Here is a 16,146-nt window from a genome sequence, read left to right as displayed (position 1 = left end):
CATTCCTCACGTGAAGATGAGACTTAAACAAAACATATTTGGTGCATGTTCGTAAATTTTGAGCACATTTGAGGATGGAAAATGTTTTGAATTCTTTCTATAAATAGATGTCAGTCAGTGTGACGTCATCACCATGACGTGAGTTCACGGTGCCCGTTTTTACGTGACGTAGGGCATTCATGGCCCTAGTGAGGAAGGAACAGGGCCATGATGTTTCGGGCTACCCTAGGTAGTCCATACATTCGACATATAGCGGGGACTCTAGTCGTCTCTACAAATATGTCAATGACAGCAAGAACATGATGAAGTCTAACTTGGAATTTGCACATCATCTTGATCTTGATACTGCCCAACAGTCCTAGAGGAGTAAAACGGTTAGGTTGATATGCGCATGCATGCAAATTTTAGTCTATAGATTTCTTGTAGATGTTGGGTTATGTTGGTTTTAAATTGTGTGGGATCTATTATGTTTAAGGGGGTACTACACCCCTAGCCAATTTTTTGCTTATTTTTGTGTTTTTCTCAAAAATCATAGTGCATTGGTGACATGTAAGATATAGGGCCTAGATGTGTATATTATAGAGACAAGGACTATAACTACTGCACTGAAAATTCAGCAACTCAAGGCAAGTAGTTATTGATTTATTGATCAAATATTGGTTTTCCCTAATTTTTGACTGTAACTCCACAACTGCTGTCTGTGCTGAAATAAAAATTTCCAGTGTACTCTAGTCGTCTCTACAAATATGTCAATGACAGCAAGAACATGATGAAGTCTAACTTGAAATTTGCACATCATCTTGATCTTGATACTGCCCAACAGTCCTAGAGGAGTAAAATGGTTAGGTTGATATGCGCATGCATGCAAATTTTAGTATATAGATTTCTTGTAGATGTTGGGTTATGTTGGTTTTAAATTGTGTGGGATCTATTATGTTTAAGGGGTACTACACCCTAGCCAATTTTTGCTTATTTTTGTGTTTTTTCTCAAAAATCATAGTGCATTGGTGACAAGTAAGATATAGGGCCTAGATATGTATATTATAGAGACAAGGACTATAACTACTGCACTGAAAATTCAGCAACTCAAGGCAAGTAGTTATTGATTTATTGATCAAATATTGGTTTTCCCTAATTTTTGACTGTAACTCCACAACTGCTGTCTGTGCTGAAATAAAAATTTCCAGTGTAGCAGTTGTAGTCCTTGCCCCTATAATATACATATCTTACTTGTCACCAATGCTCTATAATTTTTGAGAAAAATGTAAAAATAGGCACAAAATTGGGCAGGTGTAGTACCCGTTATCAAATGATTTGATCGAGTAATTTATCAACTACCATGTATCCACGACAACACAATACTATAGGGACTGTGCAATAATTATGTCTACACCCAGGGTGATGTCTACACCCTGGGCCCTTAATTACTTAGTAACTCGGGGTCTGAAACAGTAACTTGGACCCCGAGATAGTAACTCGACTTTAAGTAACTCGGGCCCCGACTTAGTAACTCTGGGTCTGAGATAGTAACTTGGGGCCTCGACTTAGTAACTCGGGTCTGAGATAGTAACACGGACCTCGACTTAGTAACTTTCGGGTCTGAGATAGTAACTTGGGGCCTCAACTTAGTAACTTGGTAGCTGAAATAGTAACACGGACCCCAAGATAGTAACTCGGGGTCCGAGATATAATCAGGCCCCGACTTTATAACTCGGGGTCCGGGATAGTAACTCAGGGTCCGAGATAGTAAGTCGGGGCCCGACTTAGTAACTTCGGAGTCCGAGATAGTAATTCGGGGCCCCGAGATACTACTTTGGGATCCGAGATAGTAGCTCAAGGTCCCGAGATACTAATTCAGGGTCTGATATAGTAACTCGGGCCCCGACTTAATAACACGGGCCCTTAGATAGTAACTCAGGGTTCCGACTTAATATCTTGGGGTCAGAGATATAATAACTCGGGGTCCGAGATAGTAAATCGGGGCCTCAACTTAGTAACTCGGGGTCTGAGATAGTAACACGGACAACGAGATAGTAACTCGGGGTCTGAGTTAGTAACTTGGGGGCCCCAACTTAGTAACTTCGGGTCCCGAGATAGTAACTCGGGGCCTCAACTTAGTAACTCGGGGTCTGAGATAGTAACACGGACAATGAGATAGTAACTCGGGTCTGAGTTACTAACTTGGGGCCCTAACTTAGTAACTTAGGGCCCCAACTTAGTAACTCGGGTCCGAAATAGTAACTTCGGCCCGACTTAGTAACTCGGGTCTGAGATAGTAAACCGGGCCTCGACTTAGTAACTCGGGGTCGGTGATAGTAACTCGGGGCCGCGACTTATTAACTCGGGGCTGAGATAGTAACACGCACCCGAGATTGTAACTCGGGGTCCGAGATAGTAACTTCGGGCCCGACTTAGTAATTGGGGGTTAGAGATAGTAACTCGGGGCCTCAACTTAGTAACTTGGGGTCTGAGATAGTAACACGGACCCGAGATAGTAACCGGGTCCGAGATAGTAACTCGAGCGTCGACTTAGTAACTCGGGTCTGAGATAATAACACGGACCCGGAGATTGTAACTTCGGGGTCCAAGATAGTAACTCGGGGCCCCGGACGTAGTAACTGGCGGTCAGAGATAGTAACTCGGGCCTCGACTTAGTAACTCGGGGTCGAGATAGTAACTTGGGGCCTCAACTTAGTAACTTGGTATCTGAGATAGTAACACAGACCGAGATAGTAACTCGGGGTCCGAGATAATAATCGGGCCCCGACTTTATAACTCAGGGTCCGGGATAGTACGGTAACTCAGGGTCAGAGATAGTAAGTCGGGGCCCCGACTTAGTAACTCGGAGTCCAAGATAATAACTTGGGACCCCGAGATACTAATTGGGGGTCCGAGATAGTAGCTCAGGGTCCCAAGATACTAATTCAGGGTCTGATATAGTAACTCGGGCCCCAACTTAGTAACACAGGGCCCTTAGATAGTAACTCGGGGTTCCGACTTAATAACTTGGGGTCAGAGATATAATAACACGGGGTCCGAGATACTAACTCGGGGCCTCAACTTAATAACTCGGGGTCTGAGATAGTAGCACGGACCACGAGATAGTAACTCAGGGTCCGAGTTAGTAACTTGGGGCCCAACTTAGTAACTCGGTACGAGACAGTAACTTCTGGGCCTCGACTTAGTAACTTCGGAGTCTGAGATAGTAACACTGACCCGAGATAGTAACTCGGGTCGAGATAGTAACAGGGCTTCGACTTAGTAACTCGGGTCTGAGATAGTAACACTGACCCGAGATAGTAACTCGGGTCTGAGATAGTAACTTCGGGCCCTGACTTATTAACTCGGGGTCGAGATAGTAACTTCGGGCCCGACTTATTAACTCGGGGTCCGAGATAGTAACAGGGCCTCGACTTAATAACTCGGGGTCTGAAACAGTAACACGGACCCCGAGATAGTAACTCGGGGTCTGAGATAGTAATTCAGGACCCCCAATTAGTATCTCGGGCCCCAAGTTACTATCCCCGAGTTACTAAGTCGGGGCCCGATTACTATCTCGGACCCCGAGTTCCTATCTTGGGTCTGTGTTACTATCTCAGATACCAAGTTACTAAGTTGAGGCCCCAAGTTACTATCTCAGACCCGAGGTACTAAGTCGAGGCCCGAGTTACTATCTCTGACCCCCAGTTACTACGTCGGGGCCCGAGTTACTATCTTGGACCCCAAGTTACAATATCAGGGTCCGTGTTATTATTTCAGACCCGAGTTACTAAGTCGAGGCCTGAGTTACTATCTCGGACCCCGGATTACTATCTTGGGGTCTGTGTTACTATCTCAGACCCCAAGTTACTAAGTTGAGGCCCCGAGTTACTATCTCTAACCCCTAATTACTAAGTCGGGGCCCCGAGTTACTATCTCAGACCCCGAGTTACAATCTCTGGGTGCGTGTTACTATCTCAGTCCGTGTTAATAAGTCGAGGCCCCGAGTTACTATCACGGACCCCGAGTTACTAAGTCGAGGCCCCGAGTTACTATCTCAGACCCCGAGTTACTAAGTCGGGGTCGAGTTACTATCTCAGACCCCAAGTTACTAAGTCGAGGCCCCGAATTACTATCTCGGACCCCGAGTTACTACCGCGTACCCCGAGTTACTAAGTCGGGGCCCTGAATTACTATCTCAGACCCGAGTTACTATCTCGGGGTCCGTGTTACTGTTTCGGACCCCAAGTTATTAAGTCGAGGCCCCAAGTTACTATCTCGGACCCGGAGTTACTATCTCGGGGTCAGTGTTACTATCTCAGACCCCGAGTTACTAAGTCGAGGCCCCGACTTACTATCTCTGACCCCGAGTTACTATCCCGGACCCTGAGTTATAAAGTCCGGGGCCCGAATTACTATCTCGGCCCCCGAGTTACTATATAGGGTCCGTGTTACTATCTCGGATACCAAGTTACTAAGTTGAGGCCCCAAGTTACTATCTCGGACCCCGAGTTACTAAGTCAAGGCCCCAATTACTATCTCGGACCCGAGTTACTAGGTCGGGGCCCTGAATTACTATCTCAGACCCGAGTTACTATCTCGCGGTCCGTGTTACTGTTTCAGACCCCAAGTTATTAAGTCGAGGTTACTATCTCCCCCGAGTAAGTCGGGGCCCGAGTTACTATCTCGGACCCCGAGTTACTAAGTCGAGGCCCGAGTTACTAAGTCGAGGCCCCGAGTTACTGTCTTAGACCCTGAGTTACTAAGTCGAGGCCCCAAGTTACTATCTCGGACCCCGAGTACTATCTTGGACCCAGAGTTACTAAGTCTGAGATACTATCTCGGCCTATCTTGGACCCAAGATACTAAATCCGGGCCCGAGTTACTAACTCAGATATCGAGTTACTAAGTCGGGGCCCGAGTTACTTGGACCCTGAGTTACTATCTCGGGTCCCGAGTCGAGGCCCCGGGTTACTAAGTCGGGCCCTGAGTTACTATCTCGGACCCGAGTTACTAAGTCGGGCCCGAGTTACAGTCGGGCCCTGAGTTACTATCTCGGACACACAAGTTTTAAGGTGTATTTTGGACGAAAAGAATTCCCCGTTTCATCTCTACATAACCATATGACCTATTTTTTCGCGATTGCACGAACAAGTATACGTAATTCATGGCAACACTGATTAGTGTATATTTCTATGCTGGGCTTTTTTCATGAGCCACTCCCGCCTAGGCGGAAGTACCTATACACCCTACGCAAGTCAATACGCAAGTCAATTGAAGCCGTACAATTTATCGCTAATTTACGACCATAAAATTTAGACACTTCTCTTGTCTGTATTAGCATCAACTCTCTCATGTCACGTTTTCATGTCGGAAATTAACATAACTCCCGAAACCGAAAACAGAAATTATCTTCGTTCAACTTTTCAGTAGGCAACAAAAGACTAGAATAAACACTCTAGTGTATGCCACAACTTTATCATGCTCACAAGTGAAACAGGACATTGAAGTTCATGATTCCCATTGTGCTACATGTGTATACCACACTCTCATGTGTACAACAATATTATCACTATAGATGATTTCCATTGTGCTATACAACATTCCCATGTATACTACAACTTTTATCACAGGTGGAACAGAGTACTATAGATGATTTCCATTGTGCAATACAACACTCCCATGTATACTACAACTTTATCACAGGTGGAACAGAGCACTATAGATGATTTCCATTGTGCTATACAACACTCCCATGTATACTACAACTTTGTCACAGGTGGAGCGGAGCATTATAGATGATTTCCATTGTGATATACAACACTCCCATGTATACTACAACTTTATCACAGGTGGAACTGAACACTATAGATGATTTCCATTGTGTTAGACAACACTCCCATGTATACTACAACTTTATTACAGGTGGAACAGAGTACTATTGATGATTTCCACTGTGCTATACAACATTCCCATGTATACTAGGCTGCAACTTTATCACAGGTGGAACAGAGCACAAAGATGATTTCCATTGAGCTATACAACACTCCCATGTATACTACAACTTTATCATGGGTGGAACAGTGTACTATAGATGATTTCCATTCAGCTATACAACACTCCCATGTATACTACAACTTTATCATGGATGGAACAGAGCACAAAGATGATTTCCATTGAGCTATACAACACTCCCATGTATACTACAACTTTATCATACAACCCTCCCATGTATACTACAACTTTATCATACAACCCTCCCATGTATACTACAACTTTATCATGGGTGGAACAGAGCACAAAGATGATTTCCATTGAGCTATACAACACTCCCATGTATACTACAACTTTATCATGGGTGGAACAGAGTACTATAGATGATTTCCATTGAGCTATACAACACTCCCATGTATGCTACAACTTTATCACGGGTGGAACAGAGTACTATAGATGATTTCCATTGTGCTATACAACACTCCCATGTATACTACAACTTTATCATGGGTGGAACAGAGCACAAAGATGATTTCCATTGAGCTATTCAACACTCCCATGTATACTACAACTTTATCATGGGTGGAACAGAGTACAAAGATGATTTCTATTGAGCTATACAACACTCCCATGTATACTACAACTTTATCATGGGTGGAACAGAGTACAAAGATGATTTCCATTGAGCTATACAACACTCCCATGTATACTACAACTTTATCATGGGTGGAACAGAGTACTGTAGATGATTTCCATTGAGCTATACAACACTCCCATGTATACTACAACTTTATCATGGGTGGAACAGAGTACTGTAGATGATTTCCATTGAGCTATACAACACTCCCATGTATACTACAACTTTAACATGGGTGGAACAGAGCACAAAGATGATTTCCATTGAGCTATTCAACACTCCCATGTATACTACAACTTTATCATGGGTGGAACAGAGTACTATAGATGATTTCCATTGAGCTATACAACACTCCCATGTATACTACAACTTTATCATGGGTGGAACAGAGCACAAAGATGATTTCCATTGAGCTATACAACACTCCCATGTATACTACAACTTTATCATGGGTGGAACAGAGTACAAAGATGATTTCCATTGAGCTATACAACACTCCCATGTATACTACAACTTTATCATGGGTGGAACAGAGCACAAAGATGATTTCCATTGAGCTATACAACACTCCCATGTATACTACAACTTTATCATGGGTGGAACAGAGTACAAAGATGATTTCCATTGAGCTATACAACACTCCCATGTATACTACAACTTTATCATGGGTGGAACAGAGCACAAAGATGATTTCCATTGAGCTATACAACACTCCCATGTATACTACAACTTTATCATGGGTGGAACAGAGCACAAAGATGATTTCCATTGAGCTATACAACACTCCCATGTATACTACAACTTTATCATGGGTGGAACAGAGCACAAAGATGATTTCCATTGAGCTATTCAACACTCCCATGCATACTACAACTTTATCATGGGTGGAACAGAGTACTATAGATGATTTCCATTGAGCTATACAACACTCCCATGTATACTACAACTTTATCATGGGTGGAACAGAGCACAAAGATGATTTCCATTGAGCTATACAACACTCCCATGTATACTACAACTTTATCATGGGTGGAACAGAGTACAAAGATGATTTCCATTGAGCTATACAACACTCCCATGTATACTACAACTTTATCATGGGTGGAACAGAGCACAAAGATGATTTCCATTGAGCTATACAACACTCCCATGTATACTACAACTTTATCATGGGTGGAACAGAGTACAAAGATGATTTCCATTGAGCTATACAACACTCCCATGTATACTACAACTTTATCATGGGTGGAACAGAGCACAAAGATGATTTCCATTGAGCTATACAACACTCCCATGTATACTACAACTTTATCATGGGTGGAACAGAGTACAAAGATGATTTCCATTGAGCTATACAACACTCCCATGTATACTACAACTTTATCATGGGTGGAACAGAGCACAAAGATGATTTCCATTGAGCTATACAACACTCCCATGTATACTACAACTTTATCATGGGTGGAACAGAGTACAAAGATGATTTCCATTGAGCTATACAACACTCCCATGTATACTACAACTTTATCATGGGTGGAACAGAGCACAAAGATGATTTCCATTGAGCTATACAACACTCCCATGTATACTACAACTTTATCATGGGTGGAACAGAGTACAAAGATGATTTCCATTGAGCTATACAACACTCCCATGTATACTACAACTTTATCATGGGTGGAACAGAGCACAAAGATGATTTCCATTGAGCTATACAACACTCCCATGTATACTACAACTTTATCATGGGTGGAACAGGACACTATCTATTGTGCTATAATGTAAATTATTTCTAGTGTCCTGTCCCTCCTGTGACAAAGTTGTGGTATACAAGGGAATGTTGTATTGTTTAAATCAAATCATCTTTACTATCCTATCCCACCTGTGACAAAGTTGCGGTGTTCATGGGTATCTTGTAAAGCACAATTTTAATCTTCTATATTTTACCCACATGTAACATTTATGTTTTTTGTGTTTTATATTTTAAAGAATGGTGCAAACTTCATGAAGTAAATGAACATGTGAAGCCATTGGCTCTAGTTCGGGTGTCAGGGCATCTGATGTTTTGCAATTGATCTTCCTAGAGGTGAGTTAAGGTTTACACTATATGTTTTGGGCAGAATTTTCGGCCGAATGTTAAATAAGTTTAGCTTAGATTTGCAAGTTTCATAAATGAAAATTTGCAATTATTTCTTGATATTTCTTGATTTATTTTTTAATATATCTAAGCAATAGTTTTGCCATTTTAACCCTCCCAAAAAACATCATGCAAATGGGGTGGAAATGACACTACTTATATCAATCATTGGGATTTCCTTCATAAAACCAATACCATTCCTCATGTGTGTCAGCTTTACTTGTCTCAATATTCGAATGCAAATGCTGCTAGTTCATGCTACCATCTAACTCGCCTTTATGAAAGACATTACATAGAACATATTGACCATTTTAGGTGGCATTTTGTCTATATGTATTTTCAGATAGCTAACTCAAATACTACACCTTACAGATACAATAGCTAGCTATGTCAAATCCATTATGTTCATTTAACTTAAATCAGCAAAGAAAAGTGTTTAAATGGGATTTTGTGAATTTGCATAAGTCAAGAAGCTGTTTTGAAAAATCACATCCTGTACGATAATTTTAAAGCAATTCTGTGCACAACACCATAGTTAAGTTTGCCACCTTAAATATCTACCGTATATAATTTTTAAAAATTCTGTGACTTATTTATAATTCTATTACTCTTACGACCCATTATTCAAAATCGCGTACTGTGATTTGTTAAAACACGTCACATGAGAGCCCATTATTCTGCAATAATGGGTCAAGTTCAGAATAACACACTCTACGCACAGCATTACGCTGTGCAATATTTCCGCGATACACGCTCCACCTTGAAGTAAACAACTGAAAATATTTGTGCCAAAAATGATATTTTCTCTTTAAATCGCACTATTTTCTGGTAATAGAATAGAAATAAAGGGTGCAGCATTATCCTTTACACGCAAATAATGTGTCCTTGGCAGTAAAAACGTCTAAATAATGGGTGAGGACACATTATTTGGGTGTAAAGGATAATGCATTACCCTTTATTTCTTAAATAAAAGGAAGGTCTGAAAATGTTGTGTTAATTATTATTAATATTCATGTTATTCTCATTAATAACTTTTCTGCAGGCACTAGCACTGTCTAAGGAGTAAGGATTCCTTCAATAGTTTGCAGATTGAAGCAGCCTTTTAACAGGCAACAACACAAAGAACAAGAGAGTATAGAGAATCAAGAATGCAGCAAATAAGAACTGCCCTGAAGTCTTTGGATGTCATTATTGGAACTTAATAACAATCCATTGCCATAGTCCATTTGGGACAAGATCAAGGCACAAACCACCAGATAGTAGATGCCATGGTCCTTGAAACCAATTGATATTTTATGTAGTTGCTAATTTATAATAGATTACAGGGATACAATGTATATGATATGTGCAGCCACTGTCATCTGTGTATCAAATATAACACAGAGGTTGCATACTGGATTGCAGAGCTGGATTGATGGAATCATCGCCAACTGTTAGCATAGCAGGAGATAAGCTATGTGTATGATAATTTGATGCGCCAATAGAAAACTCTATCTCCTCATCATTTAGCTTCCAGAGATTTTATGGTCATCCAGTGTTTTATTCAGTGATGCTAGATGAGGCTGTTTTCATGGAGTTTGGATAAGATACATTAAAATATCTGTATAACTGAATGTCATCACCGTAACATATAGAGAGGTTTCTTGATTGACAAGTGTATAATATTATGGTGAATGACATACATGTAACAGGGCCAATCATGGATCCTTGTGACAGGCTTTGTCGTCTAGATTTTAAAGGGAGTGGTTACTCACTCTCTAGTATGATGCTAGGCGAGTGGTCAAATCATTCTCTAGCATGATTGCTAGGAGAGCTGTTAACATTGTATTTGAACACAGATATTGGAACATCTGTGATTTGAAGTGATGATTTTTATGTGAGCTGGCTATCTGGTGAATATAACTGGTATTACCATATAGTCACATAACAGAAAAAAAAATAATTCTTAAGGTTGGTCTTAACCCTCAGGGAATTATGGGCCTCATAACTGCTAAATTTTTGGTCTTTTAAAATGACAAAGACTTGATGAATTCATATGCGAGGTCAAATTTGGGCAAAAATGCTCAGTTATGGAGAAAAAAAAAAAACAATTTTACCCAAATTTTCATGGGCATTGTACCAAAAAAATTCTTTACAAAATTAATTTTAAAAACCTATTTTTATTCATTTTTTAAATTTTGACCAACTTTGAGAAATTTTTACCAAAACTGGTTGAAAAATGCTCAATTTTGCAGAAAAAAAAAAACATGAAAAAAAAGCCTGATTTTTCGCTCAATTTTCATTTTTTTTTTGGTGAAGTTGATCAAAATTTTAAAAAGTAAATGGTCCTAGATATCTATACGCGCTGGCGAAGTTACGTAATAATCGGATTAACTACCATAGCAATAGGTACAAACAATTTTGATTATATCGCTGCACTACTACGTTCATGCGGTACCTCTGCATTGAACCATAGATGTCAAAGAAATGCTAATCACTTGCACCTGTAAGATTAGTCTCTTTGAAAAGAGCGGTATTGTATTCAATCTACTATATGATTGACGACAGGTGATGAGTGCAACCTGCTTGTAGTGCAGCGCGGTATATTCAAAATTGTTTGCACCTATTGCTATGGTAGTTACTCCGATTAATTACGAAACTTCGACAGCGTATAAGTGGTTTTTTGAAAATAAAAATTTTTACTGAAGAATGTTTTTGTTGTTGCCAAAAATAATTTGGGTAAAAAAATTGGTTTGAATGTAAAGGTTTCTTGATAAATTTTCATTAACACAGCAATGAAATTCAGACATGGAACTTTCATAACTTTCAGCTAACTCCAATTAGGCTGGAATTAGCAAAGTCAAACACTGAAAGGGATGCAAATTATTATAATTATATTCTCACAGTACAGGGTGTCCCAGAAAACATCTCCAGAAATAGACAATATCATCAAAATATTTTAAAAGCAGTGGGTAGCTCATTGTGCACATTATACACAAATTTTATTTTAATTAGGTTGGCTGGATGCAAAGAAATGAGTGATTGATCACACAATGCACACATCAACAACTCATTCCAAGTTTGATTAACAGGCACTTTTGTCACACTTGCTCACCCCTTCGTAAAGTTTGTGTATCTCATTCAATTCAGTCCTCTGATCTATTTTATACGATGGTATTATGTTACTCATGCTTGCACTGAAGGTGAAAAACGTGAGTGAATATAACATTTGATCTGCCTTTACTTTGATACACAGTGCCTGAATTGTAAGAAACTTAACATGGATTGCAGAAATTGGATAGCTATACAATTAACAGATTTAATTCTTTACGTAATATGTTAAACTTTCAAAAACCCAAGAAATACATGATTAAGCTTAGAGCTTCTAATTTTTATACTGTGCTATATTATGTTTAATGTTTTAATTTTTTAAGTTAAAACTTTGCATTCATGGCAATATTTGAAGCAACATTTTGTCCAAGAAAACTTTGATTTTTGTAAGCTTTCCAGCTTTAATTCTTTGTGTTGTGCAATATGTTATATTGCAACTTTCCAAAGAACATGTGAGCCAAGAATGACAATGATCAAGTGCTTGTACATCTTTACATGTAATTTTTGATACCATGCAACATTATGTTCAAATTTTAAAAGATTTACATTTTACATAGCCATTTCTTGGAAAATTCCAAAACATTAATTATTGTGTGAGAAAACTTTTTTTGTCAGCTGGAATTCTTTATACAATAATTCTTTATGCAATAATTATATTAATATTAACGAAAAAATATATTTACAAGTACCAAGCACCATTTTAGATTCAAGCTTTAATATCACATAGTATTTTCACATTTTAACAAAAGTTTATTACATGTTTAGCAAAACACAGATTGTGTAAGAAGAATAAAAAGAATTTCACCAAACAAAACACAAAGTCAATTGATAAGCATTAGTGTGCATTGTGTTGAATGATCTTTCTTTCAAACTTAATGAAATGAATTGAGATGTATGTTATGTAATCGCTCATATCTTTGCAATCAATCAACCGATTCAAGTGTGTAAGATGCAGAATAAGAGGGGCTACATGCTGTTTTTTATGTTTTGGATTTGGATGCTTATTTGTCAGCTTATGTCAAAATTCATTCACCTTGTAATCTTTTTTTCTGGAACACCCTGTATATTAATTTAATTTGCTAGGTAACAGTAAGGAACTTCTTTAAAAGTTTTGCAAATTTCAATCTGCATAATTAATTAGAGCTAATTTTAACATAAAAAAAAAATTAGTCATAATTGAAAATTATGCAGATTGAAATTAGCAAAAGTTAAATGTAATGTGTTTCTAGATAGCCCTTACAGCTACCCACATTGCAACATTATAACATTTCCATTAGAGATAGAATTTAACTTCTTTTCCACAAAATGTTAGTTTTCACTGTCAGATATGTCCTCTTTTAAATTTGGCCTGAGCAAATGATGCAATAAAAAGAAAATCACTGTATAATACCAGCACATAAGCCGCCAATGTGAGCCACTCCTTCAAATGTGACTGGTGTCGGTCCCGCACGCCTTGTATGGAGAGTATTGTGAACATTGTGTGTTAAGTTTTGAAAAACATGAGGTTGTTCTCCTCAGCAAATCTTACAATATGACCTGATTTAAAAAAAATTGTCAAATCAGCAGTTTTAGGTAAAAAAAATCCCTTAAGATGGGTAGGGGTTTCAGATTGCCATCAGCACACCCCTGTTAAAATTTAATTTGAGCCCCCTCCCCCAACATTTTTTGTTTCAAATGAATGAGCATCAAGTCAGAGTGAGAATCTTGGATAAATCTGCCATATATGATTAAAAGTAAGTTTTATTCAAAGTGTCATATTAAGGGACTGTGTATTCTCAGAAATGCATTAATTAAAAGTGCTGTAACTTTAAATTAAACAAAATTTAATGCAAGTATATATTTTTGTTATGCAAAAGTATTTTTTGAAGAAACTTCAAAAAAGCACATTGTTTTGCCTTAAATTATTTGGAACACACTGTACCCAAATTTGGATTTCATTTTTTTTTTTTTGTAATTAGACACTCCATTCATGGAACGGTTTTTCATGATTTGGATATTAGTCTTATTTTTGAATTTTTGAATTTTCGTCTTATTTGGTCAATAATTCAAAATAAGGCCTAAGCGAGTCTAGGTTACAAAAAACACTAAATCCAAATTTTGGATTTTTCCTTCCTATAGTGTGTTCCAAACAATTTTAGGCAAAATCATGAGGTTTTTTCTTATTTTCTTCAAAATTGTTCTTTTCACCCCAAATTTGTATTTATATTTAGATAATTTCCTTTCCAAAATGTATACTTTTATCTTGGATTAGTAACTTTTGGGCCATTCCATTTAAAATCCACACCACCCCTGTGGAAGATTTAGCTAAAGTCTTTCAAAGAGGGAGTATGAGTTTTGAATAGAATAAACCATTGGGTAACTTCATTTGAAATACTCACTCCAGCTGTGGAAGATATAGGTAAAGCCATAATACAGAGGGGAGTATGGGTTTCAAAATGATAAACCCTGACCAGTTAGGCAGTTACATTTGAAAAATATACTCCCTGTGGATTTCAACTGAATACTAGCCCATTATGCATTTCTGAGAATGCACAGTCCCTTTAAGGGGGTACTACACCCCTAGCCATTTTGCCTATTTTTGTGTTTTTCTCGAAAATTATAGCGCATTGGTGACAAGTAAGATATGTATATTATAGGGGCAAGGACTACAACTACTGCACTGAAAATTCAGCAACTCAAGGCAAGTAGTTATTGATTTATTGATAAAATATCGGTTGTCCCTCATTTGTGACTGTAACTCCACATCTGTTGTCTGTGCTGAAATAAAATTTCCAGTGTAGCAGTTGTAGTCCTTGCCCCTATAATATACATATCTTACTTGTCACCAATGCTCTATAATTTTGAGAAAAATGCAAAAAATAGGCATAAATTGGGCAGGTGTGGTACCCCTTAAATATAATAAATTAAATGAAAATATAAATCATAGTCAATTGAAAACATACCAGTTACATTAAATAGCATTTATAGAAAAATAAAGTTATCTATTACTTGACTGAGTTTGTGTACCAAACCAAATTTGATTGATGGGAACAAAGAAAAATATTGTTAGTAAATTGCATGTGTATGTATATTGTGACATGCATAAAAACAGATGGTTGAGTGGTTCTAATAATTGCACAAGTACATGATTGCTATTATTGTATGTAAACGAGAAATTATGTAACTTTTAGTATTTCAATTTTAAGTGTTCTATTATGATGCTATAATAATAAACAGTTCAAGAGAGAAATTAAACATTAGCCAGTGTAATTATTGCATGTTTTACTGTCTCTTACCAGGTATCATGACTATTGTAACAAAATTTGGGCTGAGTAATTAAGACAAATGTAGGGTATTTTTTCGCACGGAATTTTGACGGTTAATTTAGATAACGAATTAAAGGAACTGCATGAGTGTGACTGCAGTATGATTTTTAAAGAGGACTAGCCTGTGTTTAGGGAGAAGTAAGCTCCGCCAATCATTAAACTTGGTCATTTTCTGTGTGGTCTGCCTGAAAAATCTTAATGATCTCTTCCCGCAAAATTAATAGGGCTGCTAAAGGACATGTCTTGTACTTGCCAAATTTTCCTGTTTATTTATCTTTTCGCATGGTGTCAAATCCACCATTTGTGCAATCATGTAATACCCGCATTGTTAACGATCAGCTGTTTCTTGATGTGTATTATTTTTATGTTATTATAGTGTTATGTGCCCTGAAAAGTTTTTGGTAGTATGCGCCCTTAGTGTAAATTCGTAAGGTCATCAACTTTGGTCACTAATTAATATTATTTTGTTTGGCTGAAAGGTTTATGATTGTTTTTGGTTGAGGATCATTAAAAATATTGATCTAATTGTGTACACAACCAATTTATTTAATTAATACTCATAGCAATCAGCAGAATTTGATTATGTATTGTTTTGTTTTTGATATTTTGAAAGTTTATTAGTTTTGTTGTTTGGATATGTCATTATGAAAGACATGATTATGGTAGGACTTAAAATGTTCTACAAAGTGACAACATTTCTAAATTTAGAAACTTTTTATTAAGGTCATCACCTGATCTTAATTTATCTATTATTTTGTGTCATCTTATTAATCAAGGTATACTTCCTCATAAATGTGTTGGAAGTGACAAATGTTGTTTTCATTTTGAAAGTTTACTTGTATTGCAAATTATTTGTGTTTCTTTCCTCAAAAATGCATGAGTTGTTCCAAGTTCAGTCAAGGTTTGTTTACATCAATACCCCAGTCATGCTTTAAGACATGTGCTATCCCATAATAATGTTCTCTGCCTGAAACTGATTATGTAATGTAAGTTGACCTTTCCAC

The 16,146-nt window shown here is 37.9% G+C and overlaps 1 long non-coding RNA gene across 1 annotated transcript; it reads left to right on the top strand.

Annotated features, from left to right (window-relative positions):
* The first annotated feature begins 8,644 nt into the window (after positions 1-8,644).
* On the top strand, positions 8,645-10,360 carry LOC140154015 (uncharacterized). The gene is made up of 2 exons (XR_011859256.1): positions 8,645-8,696; positions 9,790-10,360. It is a non-coding gene; the product is annotated as an uncharacterized lncRNA (long non-coding RNA).
* Positions 10,361-16,146: the final 5,786 nt, after the last annotated feature.

The sequence above is a fragment of the Amphiura filiformis genome, chromosome 1, assembly GCF_039555335.1.
Source record: "Amphiura filiformis chromosome 1, Afil_fr2py, whole genome shotgun sequence".
Taxonomy (NCBI): domain Eukaryota; kingdom Metazoa; phylum Echinodermata; class Ophiuroidea; order Amphilepidida; family Amphiuridae; genus Amphiura; species Amphiura filiformis.
The sequence above is the reverse complement of the archived record's forward strand: the minus strand, read 5'-3'. Positions and strand labels throughout refer to the sequence as shown.